The sequence below is a fragment of the Lutra lutra genome, chromosome 11, assembly GCF_902655055.1.
Source record: "Lutra lutra chromosome 11, mLutLut1.2, whole genome shotgun sequence".
Lineage (NCBI taxonomy): Eukaryota > Metazoa > Chordata > Mammalia > Carnivora > Mustelidae > Lutra > Lutra lutra.
The window spans coordinates 30,991,185-31,008,095 of NC_062288.1; positions in this window are offsets into that span (position 1 = coordinate 30,991,185).

Consider the following 16,911-nt stretch of genomic DNA (forward strand, 5'->3'; position numbering starts at 1 on the left):
AGGGGAAATCAATTTTCTTGGTAGAGGAAAAGTAAGCCATTAATATACTTGTGACTTCTCCCTGGAACAGAGGCCTTCTAAGAAGTCTGTATCTACAGAGAATATATTTCCTCACTAAATGAGTAATCTTTTTATGGAACTAGAAACTGTACACTGTACAGAGAAATAAATTGGGAAAACATTCGGATATTATCTATACAAGCACAGACTGAAACATCATATTTGAAAACAAAACCATATACACAAGGGGTCCCTACAAAAAGCCCAGGGTAGCTCTCATTTTTAATTCCTTGTCAGAATTTACTTCACTGTCATTGTCTGGGCACCAATGCACACACCCACACCCACCTCCCACACCCACCTATACACATTTGAGTAAATTCAGTTGAGAGAGTATATGTATGCATGAAAAAGACAGAAATTTCGAAACCATGATACTAAAACACATAGTTTGAAAAAAAAAATTACAGCTTATATATGTAGCATGAGGGTATTAAGACTACAAGTTGAGGAGACTCCCCTAAAAACTGGATTACCATCGTAAAGAAAAGGTAACTGACAGGGGAAGCAATTTGGTCAATAAATTTTTATTAAGCACCTATTATGACCAAAAGAAGATTCTGGACATGCAATGGGGACACACCAAAAAATGTAAAAATACACACAAAATTTCACAAACATGTAAAGTTTAAAATATTCCAAGAATTAAACTCGCAACTCTGGAATAGTGAAGAGGCTATGAGAATTATCAACTGGATGAAAAAAGTTCCTTCCTTTGACAGATGTATTTAGACTGAGAATTTACAATACAGATGTATTTGAGATACTGCACGATGCTGAGAGATGACAAAACTAATGGTAGGTCATAATAATAGATGATAATTATTGACCAATTGCCATGTGCCAAGAATTCTGCTAGACCATTCCATGGATTATCTGATTTAACATTCACAAGAACCCTAGAAGGCATATACTAGGATCTCTATTTTACTCAGCAAAGGGAAGCCCAGAGAGATAAAGTAATTCCCTCCAGTTCAGGTAGTTAACAAGGCAGAAATTGAAATTCAAAACTTATGTTCTTACCCCAAGTCCTATTCTGTTTACTACTAAGCTATACTGCCTCCCAATTTTATGCTGGGATTCATTTCAATAGTTGTTTTTGAGCTCCAAGTAGAGGGACATACTTCGGCAAAGAGGAAGACCAACCAGTGAAATAGAACCCACAGTGGAGTTCCCCGGGCAGGTTTTACACATCCCTAGACAGAGACAGTGTCTTCTGAGGGGCAAAGAAATGCAAATGGGAGAAATAAGCTATAAAGTTATCTACAGTTAACTAGAAAGAAGGGGAAAATAATTGAAAACCAGAAAAGTCTATGAAAACAATAGGTTTACTAACAAGCTGAGAAATAAATACCAGGTGTGAAAATGTGAGCAAATTCTAGTTCCTGGAGCCTGATTTTGATGAGCACCATAATCAGCAAAACTAAATATAGTGGCAAGGATAGTCTTACAAAGAGCCAGCATGAAGGGGAACAGTATTTCTGTTTGTTAAGGCCGAAAAAGGGTTCTCTCCTCTTTACAACCTAATTTCTTCCCACCTGGAAAATGAGCTAGTAAAAACATTTTGTAGACTAGTAAAAATTCAAAATTTCCTTACCCAGCTGAAATAGTCATTCATTCTTTATGTAAGAAATTCTCAGCATTTTACACATTTGGGCATTTATTCATAACATATACAACAACTTGAAAAAGGGAAAGCTCAGGGGTTTCCATTTTTAAATATACTAAGAACAAGAGAAGCCAAGGGACCTGATGGTGATTCCAAAGATTCGGTCAGTCAGTAGGAATACTCTGGGAAAATCCACATATGAAACTCTGACCTGCGTGCTTTCCCGCAGGCAGGAAACCTGCTGTCTTAATTGCATGAATTTATGCTTCATTCCAGACAACCCAAGAGCTGAAATAGGAGTCTTTATGTGAACGTCTTTCTCTGATTTGTGATTTGTACTACAGTATTTTATGGACCTAAAAAAATGGATATCACAGAGCTGTCCCTCCATCTGGTAGAGACCATCTCCTTTGATTGTTAATAAGACATAGCAGATAGAGTATTAGTAATATTTTACATTTTGCTTAACAATTTCAATGTACCATGTGTTGGTGAATATAAAATAATGGAAAATGCTTTTACAAAATATGTTGAAATGCATGCCAGTTTAGGAGATGGCACTACAAGGTCAAAACCATTGGAATTTGTATCTGTCTCAAGGAGAAAGAGATCTGGAGAATATAATTAACTGTTTCTATTTTGAAACATCTTATAAAGAAGCAAAGACCCTCCACATTCTGATGCATTAATCCCAGTGATTACTGTCAAGTCCAGATATATTGGTGATCAGACCATACCTCACTTCAGAATTAATAAGGAGCCAAGACATGGAACTTAGATTCCTGATATATCTCCTCCATAGACTTTCCTCAAGGCCTACCCTTGAGAAAGATGTTTTGAAGAATAAGATGTTTTGAAGAATGCTAAAGTCCTACCTCCTTCCAAGAAAAATTTCTTCCAGTACTTGCCTTGGTTCCTTAATTTCTCTGAATTTTAAACTAAATTATTTCATCCCAAAGGTACAAAAGACCATATGTTTCTGGGTCCACGCAGTCCAACAACCTTCCAAAACATTGGATTTATAGGTTCATTTTTTTTTTTCTTTCAGAAAAGCTAACATCATCCAGTATGGCAGAGAGTGGACAACTATAATTTGTGCTTACTTCACAATTCTGCCTAAGAGATTTCCTTCCTTGGCTGTGATTTCCTAAACAAACATGATGCAGAAAGTTTAGAAGAAAGAGACCTTTACTCTGGTTATTGAACAAAGGAAGCCCTCATAGGAAAAGACTGAGGTGTTACAGAGTGCTCATCTTCCCCACTTTTTTCCTGCTAAAATGCTAAAGCTGGGGGTGCCTGGGTGGTTCACTCTGTTAAGCGCCCAGCTCTATTTCAGTTCAGGTCTTTATCTCAGGGTAGTGAGTTCAAGCCCTGCATGAAGTTTGCCCAGCATGGAGCCCACTTTAATTAATTAATTAATTAAATCCTAAAGTGATATTTGATGCTATATGATATAGGTAAGGAATCCACTAATTTTAAGTATGTCCCTCAGATGGAAAAGATTAGAACAGATGAAGTAGGAGAGAATGAGAAACTTGAAGGACAAAGTCAGAGGTAGGGGACCTTTCCTTCCCACCCTCCCATCTACTACACAAACAGCAGTCATCTTGACTCTGTTATAAATTGTGTTTATCAAATTATTGCCCAAAGAGCCTGCCTCAGAAATACTTTGAAGTGTACTTAAAATGAAGAATACTGGGGAAGTCATATTCCAGACTGATGTCATTTAGTTTGGGGTTCAGCAATACATGTACTAAATACCTTTCCAGATTATTCTCATGCACACTCAAGTCTTAGAAGCACTACTGTCATAGTCTGCTCAGGCTGCTCTAACAAAATACTGTAGACTTGGTGGCTTAAACAACAGACATGTATTTCTCATAATTCTGGTGGCTGGGAAGTCCAAGATCAAGATGCCAACAGATTTGGTTGCTAGTGAGAGCCTGCTTCCCATTAAGGAAGCCTCCATCTTTACAAGCTCATCTAACCTTATTACCTCCCAAAGATCCCACCTCCAAATACCATAACATTAGGGTTAGGGCTTCAACAGATGAATGTGGGATGGGAGTAGAGGGAGACACAAACATTCAGTCCACAACAACTGGACAGAGAATAATGGTCATACAGAGAATACCCAATAAATCACTCTACAAAATAATTCTCCACAGCAAATCCACTCTGATTAGATTAACCAGTTGTCTAAAATAAATTCTGCAAGCCAGAATATTAATCAATTAATTAAGCTCAACTAATGAAGTGCAGTCCCCATGAGTTGTGTGAATAGATTCATTTTCTGGTAACCTCATATTGTTTTCATTGCAAGGAAATATTTCTTTTATTACCAATAGCAAATTCTGCTAAGATACACAAACATGATACATATTTACTAAAATCTTAGAAAAGGGAGTTTATTGGTATTTGAAGAGTATTATCAATGAAAACATTCTATTTCTGAAAACAGAAATGCTTATTGATTTGGATAACCACACACTTAACACTCAAATTGTCTTTATAACTATATCCCTTTGAGCTGGGGGATGTGGGAAAACATTATTTGTCACAGTTCTCCCCTTTGCCCTCCGGATCTGCAGAGTGGGAGAAAAAATTAAAAAAAAAAAAAAAAAAAAACTCATTTGGCAACTTCTTATACATTCTCCACTCAGCTTCTACTTCGTTCAAGTGAATGGTTGCTTAGCTGAAGCTGGCAATCTTCACAAATACTGCCAAAGATAGTTTCCTAAGCAGCGTTCAGAGCCACATGGGAAAAAACTGAAGAGGGAATGAGGGATAGGCAGCAGGGGGTTGGGGAAGCTTGGGCTGGGCCACCAGCTTCACTTCCTAGGGGGCCTGAGCAACCTCTTTGTGTTCACTTGCATTCCACACTTAATAAATGACTTCATGAAGCAAAAATCAAGAATAATTTAAAAAAAAAATAGACCACATCTCCCCACTCTCCCCAACATTAAAAAACATTTGAATTGTTAAAGCTCAGGCTGTCACAGGCACAAAAATGTTAAATTGCTGGAAGTGACACTGTGTTCCTGGCATAGCGTGGCTTCCTTACCCTCTGTGGTGGTTGCAGTGCTCATGCCGATAACGGCCCTTCCGCCAGCCTCTCCCACGGATACAGAGTTCTAGTTAGTGAAAGCTGAAAGCCCAATACCACCCTAGACACTGGTCTTCCTTCTTAGTTCCAGATTCTAGGAGGAGCACCATCGTTTCCCTAGAAAATGGTTCAAAATCTTGGAATTGCCAGTGACATTTCTTTCTCTCTGGTCCTCTATTGATCCTTCACAACTCATCTTGTGCGTGTCTTCTTTTCTCTCCGACTACTGCCAAAACCTTAGCCCTATTTTCATCGCTTGTCCTACAGTCTTCTGTAACAGTTCATCTACTCCAGTCTCTCCTTCCTCATTATTTATTTATTGAGCCAGATATTGAGTGAGTGCCTACTGTATGTACCCAGTCATTGTTCTGGAGATATCACAGCAGTGAAAGACAACAACCAAAGGAATTTAGAACTTTTGTACTCATTCAGCTTTCACTGAATAGTGAGAGTCAGACAATAAACAAGAGAACGAAGACGCTGTAGAGAAAATAGAGTGATGTGACAAAATGATAAAATATGATATCCTGATATCTAGAGAAAGAGGTAGGGATTCGGAAAAGGCAACAGTGAGCTACCAGTTGAGTTTTGATGAATAAACTGATTTTTACATTCCATTCCCTGGTTTAAAAGGCATTAACTATCAACTCATCCTTTGAAAAGGAAGTTTGAACTTCCTAACTTGGCCATCAAACTCTTCTACAAGCAATTCCCAATGGATCTTTCCAAACTTTCTTTCTCAATAGGATCCTCTCCTCTACCCAGATTTTCTGTTTGCATGCAAAATATACCTTTGAGCATCAATATGGTCACAACTTCATTTAGAATGTGCTTTTTTTTTTAAGATTTTATTTATTTATTTGACAAAGATCACAAGCAGGCAGAGAGGCAGGCAGAGAGAGCAGGGGAAGCAGGCTCCCTGCTGAGCAGAGAGCCCCATGTGATGTGGGGCCCCATCCCAGGACCCTGGGATCATGACCTGAGCTGAAGGCAGAGGCTTTAACCCACTGAGCCACCCAGGCGCCCCTAGAATGTGCTTTTCACTTATTTTCTCCAAACCTGTATTTTAAGGCCAATTTCAAATCTCACCTTATTAAGTCCAAACTAACGATGCTTACATTTGTCCTACTAAAGCCTTTTTTATCCAAGATAGTCATGTGATCCTCATCAGATATGGGCTTCAATAGTGAAATACTGTTTTGACCTGAGTAAAAGGCAGGAAGAACACTAATTTGTGGAAGAAAATCAGAAAGCGAATTTTTTTCATTTCTCATTGCCCCTTTAAAATGCATTTAGTAAGGGGCACCTGGATGGCTCAGTTGGTTAAGCAACTGCCTACAGCTCAGGTCATGATCCTGGTCCTGAGACTGAGTCCCACATCAGGCTCCCTGCTTAGCAGGGAGTCTGCTTCTCCCTCGGACCCTCCCTCTTCTCATGCGCTCTCTCTCTCTCTCTCTCTCATTTTCTCTCTCAAATAAATAAATAAAATCTTTTAAAAAATGCATTTAGTAAAATATACTATACTCTGATGTAATTAAAGATAAACCTCAATTACAGTCTCCATTCAAAAATTAGTATGCCTAGACCCATACAATAATTAAACGTTTAAACTTTAAAGTTGAGTCTCCTCTCTGTCCCTGACAGAAACTTATTTCAGGTGGGAAGCTGAAAAAGATCCAAACCTCCTAAGTTTGTCTTCTCTTCCACTGTTCCTTATTTATCTAATTAACTGAAGTACTGACTCTTCCAAAGTTAGGGGTGGAGGGACAGCATAAGCAGAACTGGTATGTGAAACAAGTTCTTATCTAACAGGTCCCATATGCTCCAGGCTCCCGGATTTTTAAAGCTGACCCCCTCTTAGAGTGTGTGTGTGTGCATGTGTGTGCATGCATGTGCAGGCATGTGTGTGTGCATGCGCGCACACGCGTGTGTGTATGTGTATGTGTTTTGAGACTTCTTTCCTCATTGCTGATGGTCTTACCTCAATTTCCTTGACCAAATCTCGTTTTGTCTGACCACGCCTCTTCAGGACCTGCTCTTGCAGCAGTACATGCTACAGAGACTCATTTTTGGGGTCTCATTGCCTCTCTAGCCCTTTCTCTGGGTTGGGGGTCTCTCTCACTACCTCGTGCCCACCCACACCCTGCTTTGGTTCACGAAAAACATTAACACATTCTTGCAGGAATAACCCTCAGTGCGTGGACCAGTCCCAGTGTGGGAACATTTCTGTACTGCTCCATTGCCATCTAAATATCTACCCTTCTCTTATCCTCCCTACTTCCCAATCTGGAGCCAAACACAGGCCATTCTGTGAGGCTATATGCTTTGGTGCATGTAAGCATTTTCTGATACTCTCACTCTTATGAATATCCTTTGACCATACTTGAACATAATGAATGTAGTGCATTTGCTTGCTTAGATGTCTGTGGTTTCTGACTTAGCTATGAATTTAGCAAAGTGCCTCACTACCACTATACCAAGGGATGTTTGTGGGATGTATGAGTATGGTAATAAAGTCTAAGTAAAAAAGATTATAACTTTTTATGACCCAGAAAAATGTTTTTTATGGGGCTAACTGTATAAAGACTTACAAAAATCAATGCCTATGAAATAATTCAAGATGTAGCTAGAACACCCATTTGTCTCCCTGCCTAGAATTAGCTCCAAAAGGACAAAGATCTTATCTTTTTTAGCAGTCTACAATAATGAATGAAACATAAAATTATATTTAACAAATATTTAGTGAATGAAGGAATCCGATTTTAAATTTTTTATTTACTCCCTGGGTATCTTCCTTGCTGCAATATTATTAATTTCTCCCCTTCATAGGCTGGGATTCATAAGTAAGTAAGAATTACTGTTAAAATCTTCATTTTATTCCATAAATTATATGATTTTCTCAAAGGCATTTTGGATCACCAATGAAAGAACTCCTTATAAAAGTTTTAAAACTTGGCATGAAAAGTAACATCAATTTAATTAAGTAAGTCCTTACCAAATGCCCACTACTTTTAAAGCACTGGACAAGGCACTGAGGAGGAGAGAACAACAACAAAAAAAAGAATCACTGTGTTCCTAAGAATTTATAATCTAATAGGAAAGATGAGATATGTGTGTATGTAACTATAGTAACGGGAAAATTCAGGAGCTCACTTAGAAGATCGCTGAGTGGATAATAGCACTTCTGCTTGGTATGAATGTAGAAAAGTATCATGTAAAAAAATGGTTTCAATGTTGCCCTTGAAAAACGGTTAAGATTTCAGAAAGTGGAGTAAGTCATCCAGAACTATGCAAAGGTAGAAATGCGGTGTGTGGATATATTTGGGAAACTTAAGGGTAGAATGTATGGGAGTCAGGGGGCTAGGAAAGCTTAAGGGTAGAATGTATGGGAGTCAGGGGGTAGAATGTATGGGAGTCAGGGGGCTAGGAAAACTCTAAGAGCAGGTGGATTGATGGCTAACGTTTCTCCTACAGGCAGAGGTAAACCTCTGAAAGCATTTGAGCAAGGGAATCTTAAAGCACAATGTGAAGCTAAATATGAGGAAATAAAGGTTTAGGACTCAGGGAGATGAGCCGGCTTGTTATGGCAACAGGTTAAGGGTACTACTGGCCTAGTGACAAGGAGAATGGCAAACATGAATACAGCTAACAGACACAAAGATGAAAGGACCTATTAGGTAGGAATTAGCTGCTGGGTAACAAAAACGGTTAAGCTAATCATTTTCCTCCTACAATAGAGAAGGGCATGCTCTATCAAATCCCTGCTGCAATAAAGGGAAAAGAAGGCTCACAAATGGCTATCTTTTAGGAACTTGGGTGAAAAGAAAATTGTAATAAAGTAATAACTATTTGAGAACAAGACTTAGAAATGAAATCATTATCTTCTATGTGGTTATGATCTGATAGAATTTATCCACAGACAGTAGGTTAAGCCACCCCCTCGCTCACCAAGCCTCTGCAAGAGCCACCCACTGGCCTCCTTGACTCTTGGCTTATCCCTCCAAATCCACCCACCAGGCTATACTCAACACAGATCTGTGTTTCTCTCCGCTTAAAATGATCTCAACACAAATCTGTGTTTCTCTCTACTTAAAACTTTCCTAGATGCTTCCATTGCTTTTGGGATCATGAAAACAGGCTTCACCTGGCCCACTATGATCAGTGTCTCCCTCTACCTTTGTGTCATCCCTTTCAAACCACACTCCTTCCAATCAAACTGAACAGCTTGCACACCCTGCCCTCACCCTCCTCCCCCACCTCCCGACCTTCTCAAAGGCTGGGCAACTTCCCAGAGCACTGGCCCACACAACTGGAATTTGTCAGGGCTCAATTAGAAGTCCGTACCACTGGTGACCTCCTCTTGTAGGTTACTTCTTGGTGCTGTGCACACCCCAAGCTGCTTACACTTCCCTTTGTCACATTTTATTATTGTCGCCTATCTCCCCACTGTAGTCCTTCAGTGCTAAAAAGACAGAGACCAGGCTCCCTTGTTCTATTACCCAATATAGAAAGTATCACACACTGGAAAATCAATACATATTTATTGAATAAATGGAGTAGTAGTTAATTAAATCACTCTGGAGCTCATTTTCCTCATCTTTAAAATTGGGTATTGATTTTTAAGATTCCTTTTAGTCATATATTTTAAGTCACCTTTGTCAATAAAGAAGACGGAATTCAGCATCCCAAATCAGAATCAGTATACTTCAAAACCAGAGGGTCCTATTTATAAACTTATATTTTAATTACTCTCTAAATAGTAAAATTGCTAATAATGCTAGTGATGTATTTCCTTATTCCGCCACCTGTCCTCATTTTGCCAACATTTCTTCTCATCATGTCACCTTAAACAGTGAAATATGAGTAGCAAAGAAATAGAGCTAAATAATCATAAAAACCAAGAGTTGAATCAACTTCCCAAGAAAGTCAGCTAGCTTCCAGGCAGTTTTCTTTCTGCCTGGAATTTTCATAAATGGAAACACATTTCAGATATTTTCAGAGAAGAGGACACATAAATCTCATTAGATAATACTAGTTCCCACCACCTTTAGTGAATAACACTGCAAGGTGTTCCATTTGATACAAACTCTGTCACACTACTTCTCAAAATAAAATAAATGTGGCTCACACATATTCTCTACAGCATTACCAGGAGAATGCGAAGAATACTGTGAACAACAGTAACTTTTATGGAGTACTTACTATGTGCCAGGTATTGCTTATTTGCTTTACCTGTATTAACTCATTTAGTTCTCACACCAGTCCAATGAAGTAGGTACCATTATTATTCCCACTTCACAAAGGAAGAAACTGAGCACTCTCCCCAGGATGACACAGTAAGGATATAGCTAGGATTTGGATCCAGCAGATTTAGCTCATGAACGTGACCTGTTGACTCTACTTTCTTTTTTTTTTTTTAAAGACTGACTGATTGATTGATTGATTTGACAGAGATCACAAATAGGCAGAGACTCAGGCAGAGAGAGAGAGAGAGGAGGAAGCAGGCTCCCTGCTGAGTAGAGAGCCAGATGCGGGGCTCAATCCCAGGACCCTGGGATCATGACCTGAGCTGAAGGCAGAGGCTTTAACCCACTGAGCCACCCAGGTGACTTACTTGAGAAATCATCCCCAAACTAGAATCTTTAATCTGCAAAAGCCATTTTGGGAGGATTATATTCCTTCATTTGAAAATAAAAGAACACAAAACCTAGTGACATTCTGAGCTCTTATTGAAAATAAAAATCAGTGGTATAGTCAAATACTGGCTCAACTTGCTAATATAATTGAGAAGACATTTAACTGTTTATGTTCCTTATTTTCACTTAAAGCCCTCTAATTCCAGTAGCTTGAGAGTCAGATGCAAGTAAAAGAGCCACTTCCAAGCCTTTATTTCTTCACACACACAAAAGAAATTTGTTCTGATCTCCAGAACTTGTCCACAGCTTAAAAAGACAGAATGACAGTGCCCTTCATCTTTATGTTAAAAGAAATAGAATTTTAAGTAAAAACAAACAAAATACCACTTTTTTCTTATGGGGGGGGAATCTCAGAATCCTTTGTATAAAACAAAAATAATTCATCCATTGGTGAAACTAGTGGGCATGAAAGGAAACTTTCATTCCTTTTCCTGTCCATCCAGCTCTCAGAGTAGATATGCTTACATATATCTAATCCTCAAATTGATTTATTAAGCTGAGTTTACAAGTTAAAAAGGAAGAGATCCTGAGAAGATAATTACAGGAATACAAATCAAGAGAGACAACTTTGAAAGAATAGTAATTTTGCTTCTTGAAACTGACCTTAAATCCCTAGGAGGAGGACAGAACAGTTTAAAGCAACCTTTTCTTTCTATTCAGAAGTGATGGCGAATTAATTGTGCAGTTTAGCTGAACTTTGCTTTTCCTTGTATCCTAGGAGAAGATCTCTGACAGACTGGGAATTTTTGCTTGTTTGTAATGTAAACTCAGTATCTAGAGACAGTTCTTAACAGCACATGGGCTCACTGGAAAACCCTAATTCCCAAAACAAACAAAGAGGAAAAGGTGAACATCATAATCCATCTGCAAAAGGGAAAAAGAAAATAGGATGTTTGAAAATATTTATTTTGAATATCTGGGTTTAAATACTCCCTAAGAAAAATCCTTGACAACATCAGCAGTCTGACTACAAGATTCAAACTTGCTCACTCATGAAGATGTATAAGGCTTGTGGTTTACACAGCTTCGTTAGTTGTTTCAATTATACTAGCACTTAGTAGACATTTTATCTATTTTTGGTTCATCAGCTAGTCCATGCAGTTCTAGCAAAAAGGAGGTTTGAGTATTTGCAGATAAACAGCAACACTGTTAAGTGTTCATGTTGATGGTAGAAATCAAAGCATTAGTATTCTAACTTACTCAAATTGGCTATTTCCATGCTTGCACATACCATTTCAGTTAGCTAGTTAATGTTACCTTCTGATGCCAACTCTATGGTTCCCTTCATTTAATCATGATATTTTTATTCACCAATTCAACAGCTGTTAATTAAGCACATATATCAAATTTGTACTACAATAGGCACTGGCAAGCGAAAACATAAAACAAAACAAAAAAATGGTCCCTGCCCTCAAAGATCTTTATTTGCAATTTTAAAACTCTACATTTGAAGATTTAAAAAAACAAAACAAAACAAACAAACAAACAAACAAAACCTGTTAGTGGCATCATAATCCTTCATCTAATTTTTCAGGCAGAAATGAGTCAATAAAGTCTATAGGGAAATAGATATGCTTCTTTGGGCTTTTCCTAAAAGAATACCAGAGGCTTATGAGACACCCCAAATGAAGTACCTTTTCCTTTTTCCTTGGTAACAAGATTTGCTTAATGCTTTTAAAAAGGAAAATGTGTTACAACATAAAATGCACAGGTGATGATTACTGAGGGACTGCTCTCTGTTCGAGTTCTTGACATCTCAGGACATGTAAAAATGCCTCCACTTAATTTAACTTAGCATATTTTGGTATATCCATCTCTTCCCAGAAACTCTGAGTACCTTCTGGGTGTGTCTGACCCTGTAGTAGGTGCTGGGTATCTGCAGATTTGACTTCAAGTCGCTTGTGGTCCTACTGTGTAGCACTTACAGAAAGTAACAACAATATGCTCAGGGTTTTTAAAAATTTAAGAGGCCCCCAGTGGAATGTAGACACAGAAAAACACATTTTCTAATGTTCTTTTCCTGAGGTTAAGAGGAATTTGGTATAATTATAGAAACAAAATATTCTTGGACAATTTTTTAAAGAAAGTAATCTGAATCAACTGGCATTGGAACACATACATGGGACCAATTCAAATTTTACAGAATAAAAAGCATTTTGCTGCCAATGTTGGTCTAAAGTTAATTGTAAAATGTGTTTTTTTAGTGACATCAAAAATCATAAACCAATCAATAAATCAACTGAGGCTAGATATCACCACCAGCTTGTAAATTGATTTACCATCTATTCTAATTCCTCCACAGAGTATAATAGGCACTTTCCTTTCATAAGCTTAATGTTTCTGTAACTGAGATACAATTCAATTTATGTGCACATTTTATGGAATAATATTTCTTTTCCAAAATGTTGTTCTTAACTTCAGGGTGAATCTTATAACGAATAGTACCAAATTTAAAGAAATGCATTAGTTGCAAGCATGCTAACTGCCTATCTTACAAACTATATGTTCCATGATAATTATAAATATCTGAATCAAATTTACTTTTAAATGCTTCACATTTTGCCATAAATGGAATGATAAACTCTCTTATCTGGTTTCAAAATCTAGAATCACTTGCTTTGAAATGCCTCATTACCAGAATCAAAAAATTATCTCTTAATACTTTCATTATCTCTGCTTGAAGATAAGAACAGTCTCTTATTAATCCCTATACATTTCTTGTAGGGAAAGCCATGTCCTGGTCAAATGTTGAATGAATAAATGAAATAACAGAGGAAGGAAAGAGGAAATAAAGACATTGGACACAATGAGCTCTCAACAAATATTAGCTGAATTACAATAAGCTACTTATGTTGACCCAAAGAGTATACTGCCCATAGTTCACTGATAGTTTTATTATCTTGCTGTAGTGTTTGTTTTTGTACCATCAAGAGGAAATTAACAAATACTAATAGAAAAAATTGTTTTAATATTTGATGTTATGTATACCTAAGGCCTGTTTATTTTAAAGATTCTTAGTACATCAGTCTTTGGTTCAAACATTCTTCTCATATACCCAACTATTTTTATGATATTGTCTATTTAAAAATACCTCATAACTTTTATCTTACTGAAGATAGGAATTCACACAAAACATAACCTTATTATGTTTATTATGTGATTATTTTCTACACATATTTCAAGATTAAATTACCTTTAATATATTCTCACTTTATTTATTTACACTTTAACATCAATAAACCCCTAATACCCATGAGAGCCACCAAACCTAGCATTTTGTTTCTAAACAGAACTTGTCCACTCAGACTTTTTGCTATAGTTTCTCATTTATGTTATAGTTTTTCCTCTGTTGAGTTAAAGCAGCACATTAAACTCAAAAACTGCCTCAAATGTGGGGCTAATGCAAAGAAATAGATTTTTTTTTAAGATTTTATTTATTTATTTGACAGAGAGAGATCACAAGTAGGCAGAGAGGCAGGCAGAGAGAGAGAGAGAGAGAAGCAGGCTCCCCGCTGAGCAGAGAGCCCGATGCGGGGCTCAATCCCAGGACCCTGAGATCATGACCTGAGCCAAAGGCAGCGGCTTAACCCACTGAGCCCCCCACATGCCCTGAGAAATACCTTTTAATACAACTAAGGAAAATTAAACAGTTGGGTGTGTTTTTGCAAATGCTCAGTGACCTCTAAACTAGAAATTGTAAATATATTTATAAGTTACTTATTATCTAATAGCAGAGACCATTTTTCCAATGAGATCTCTTGGGATATAAATGTAAACAGGCAAGAATGAAGGATCTCAGACCAAGCTCTGGAGTAATGCTGTTTATAAGTCACACAAAAAAAGGGAGCAATCAAAAGATGCAGTTAAGTGTTGGTCTCTGGAGTGAGAGGCAAAACAAGAAAAAAATGGTGGGGAACTGGGTCACTAAGTCAGTTGGGCATCTGACTCTTTTTTTTGGCTCGGGTCATGATCTCAGGGTTGTGAGATAGAGCCCCGAGTGGGGTTGGCACTTAGTGGGGATTCTCTCCCTCTACCCCTTCTGCCCACTCACATGTTTTTTCTATCAAATAAGTAAATAAACAAATCTTTTAAAAAAAAAAAGGAAAAATTAAAAATGGTTATTATGAAAACAAAGTTTTCTGAGAAGACCATGGTAAATGAGAAGGTTAAGTAGCTCAGAAAACTGATGGGACCAGTTCTTTAGCATCTTGATCCTAAAAAACAAATGAGATCAATGTATTTGGCATCTTAAAAGCCATTGGAAGTTACCATGGTGTTGGGAGATAGGAAATTGCTCAGAGGGGGACAAAGTTGAAAATTGGATTTGAGGAGATAGAATTACTTACTACTCCTCATTTGTATAGCTTTGCAGTAATGGTGAGCAAGGCAACGGAATGCAATATGAAGGAACAGACTGGAACATGGGCTAAAAGACAACCTATAAATGTTTCTTAACTTTGACTGAATTATGTTACATAATTCCTCAAAGATGAGATTGAAGAAGGAGTCTTGCAGCCAGATCAAGAGGACTTATCGACTTGTCAAGAAATTTGTTGTAAGATTTTAGGCTTAGAGTAATGATAAGTTCCTGCACATGGGCAATTGATTATCTAGTGGGGGTGAGAGAAATTAACTGAATGTCTCAAATAAATATAAAATTGTAACTTTCATGCCTGCTCAAAATAATAGATATACAATGCTGTGGGAACACATAATAAGAGGAGATTTTGATATTATAGAAGTCAGGCTTCCATGAAAAAATGACAAGGGGACGATGAGTAAGTGAAGAGGAGAAGAAATAAAGTTGTATTCAGAGGGCTGAGCAGAAGCACAGATCCTGGGAAAGGAGAGATTAGCATTTATGAGCAACCAAAAGGTCAGTGTGAATGGTATACTGAAATCAGGGTACAACACTGCACATGTTGAAGATTGTACTTAGCCTAAGAACAAAGGGAAATCATTCAAATACTTAAAAGAGTTGTTTTGTTTTAACTACATTCTTGTACTTAAACACTGGAATATGGAGAATGGGTGAGATTGGAGGAGTCTGAATGCATACAGGTAGACCAGTTCCTAAGACTTTAGTAGTTATGCAGGACACAGAAGATGGCAGTTTGGGCAGAGTTAGCAGAAATGATGAGGAGTGGATGATTTAAAGAAGAATTTCAGGAAATAAAAACTGAAAAGACTTGGTGATATATGGGTTATGGATGTAAAATTTCATCTTGATGTTTACACAGTTGTTCACAATTCACAATGAGTCAATCAAGCAATCAATCAATAAGCATTTATCGAGTGCCTGCTACAACATCAATATATCATTCCTTTTATGGAAGGCTTGAAATTATTTATGCATTAGAAGCAGACATCACATTCTAGGCATTGTTTATCTCAATTGTTTCTGACACACCAAAAACAAACAAGCCATTGTTGGTGAATAGCCATTGTGTCTTCGGATTCTGGAACAAACAGTGCTTTCAGAAGTTACACTAAGCTCATCCAAAAGGGATGACAAAACCATCTCTACCCAGTACAGCCTGCACAAGTGGGGTACAAGCAGATGAATGCTGCAGTTGGCCAAGAAGCCCATAGAGGGTGATTCACCAACACAACCACAAGATTCATCTACATACTCACCTCCTCCTGCCAAGTGTACTAGTAAAATCCCAAGTAACACACCCCTAATTCCACTTTTTTTTTTTAAAGATTTATTTATTATTTTAGAGGTGGGGGAGGGAAGGGCAGGGAGAGGGAGAGAGAGAGTCTTAGGTAGACACCATGACGAGCACAGAACCCAACGAGGGGCTAGATCTCAGGACCACAAGATCACTACCTGAGTGGAAACCAAGAGTCCGATGCTTAACCAACTGCACCGTCCAGGTGCACCCCTAATTCCACTCCTAACTGAACCTTGTAGGACTGAGGGGGAGTCCTGTCTAGCATCATTCGAACACCAAGAAGAGAGACCGCTTTGAAAATACCACAAAGATGAGTTTCCTGGTTTCTGTTTCTCTGCTCTCTGGGAAAGATAGCTAAAACTTCAAAATAAATCTAGTGTAAGTTTTAGGATATAAAAGTTTTATTCTCAGTATCACCGTTGATTGTGGTGGCTGTGAAAGTCTGCTCAGAAAGACATATTCTTCATTAGTCAGACTATTACCTGATACATGAGGAAATCTATTTTTTCCTTCTGGTTCCTTCCTCTGTTACCAAACTGAATATATTTGAGAGAAAAAGCACAATGAAGAAGATGAGCCCCATACTTGGCATTAGGAGAACATGTTATGAATTCTGATGCTATCACTTATAAGCGGTACTATCCTAAAAGGTGTATTATTGCATTTCTCCAACCCTCCTTATACTATCTACTTCGAAATGTTGTTCAGATCAAAGAAGGTAACAAATGCAAAATTCCTAATCAGGTCTGACACTTAGTAGGT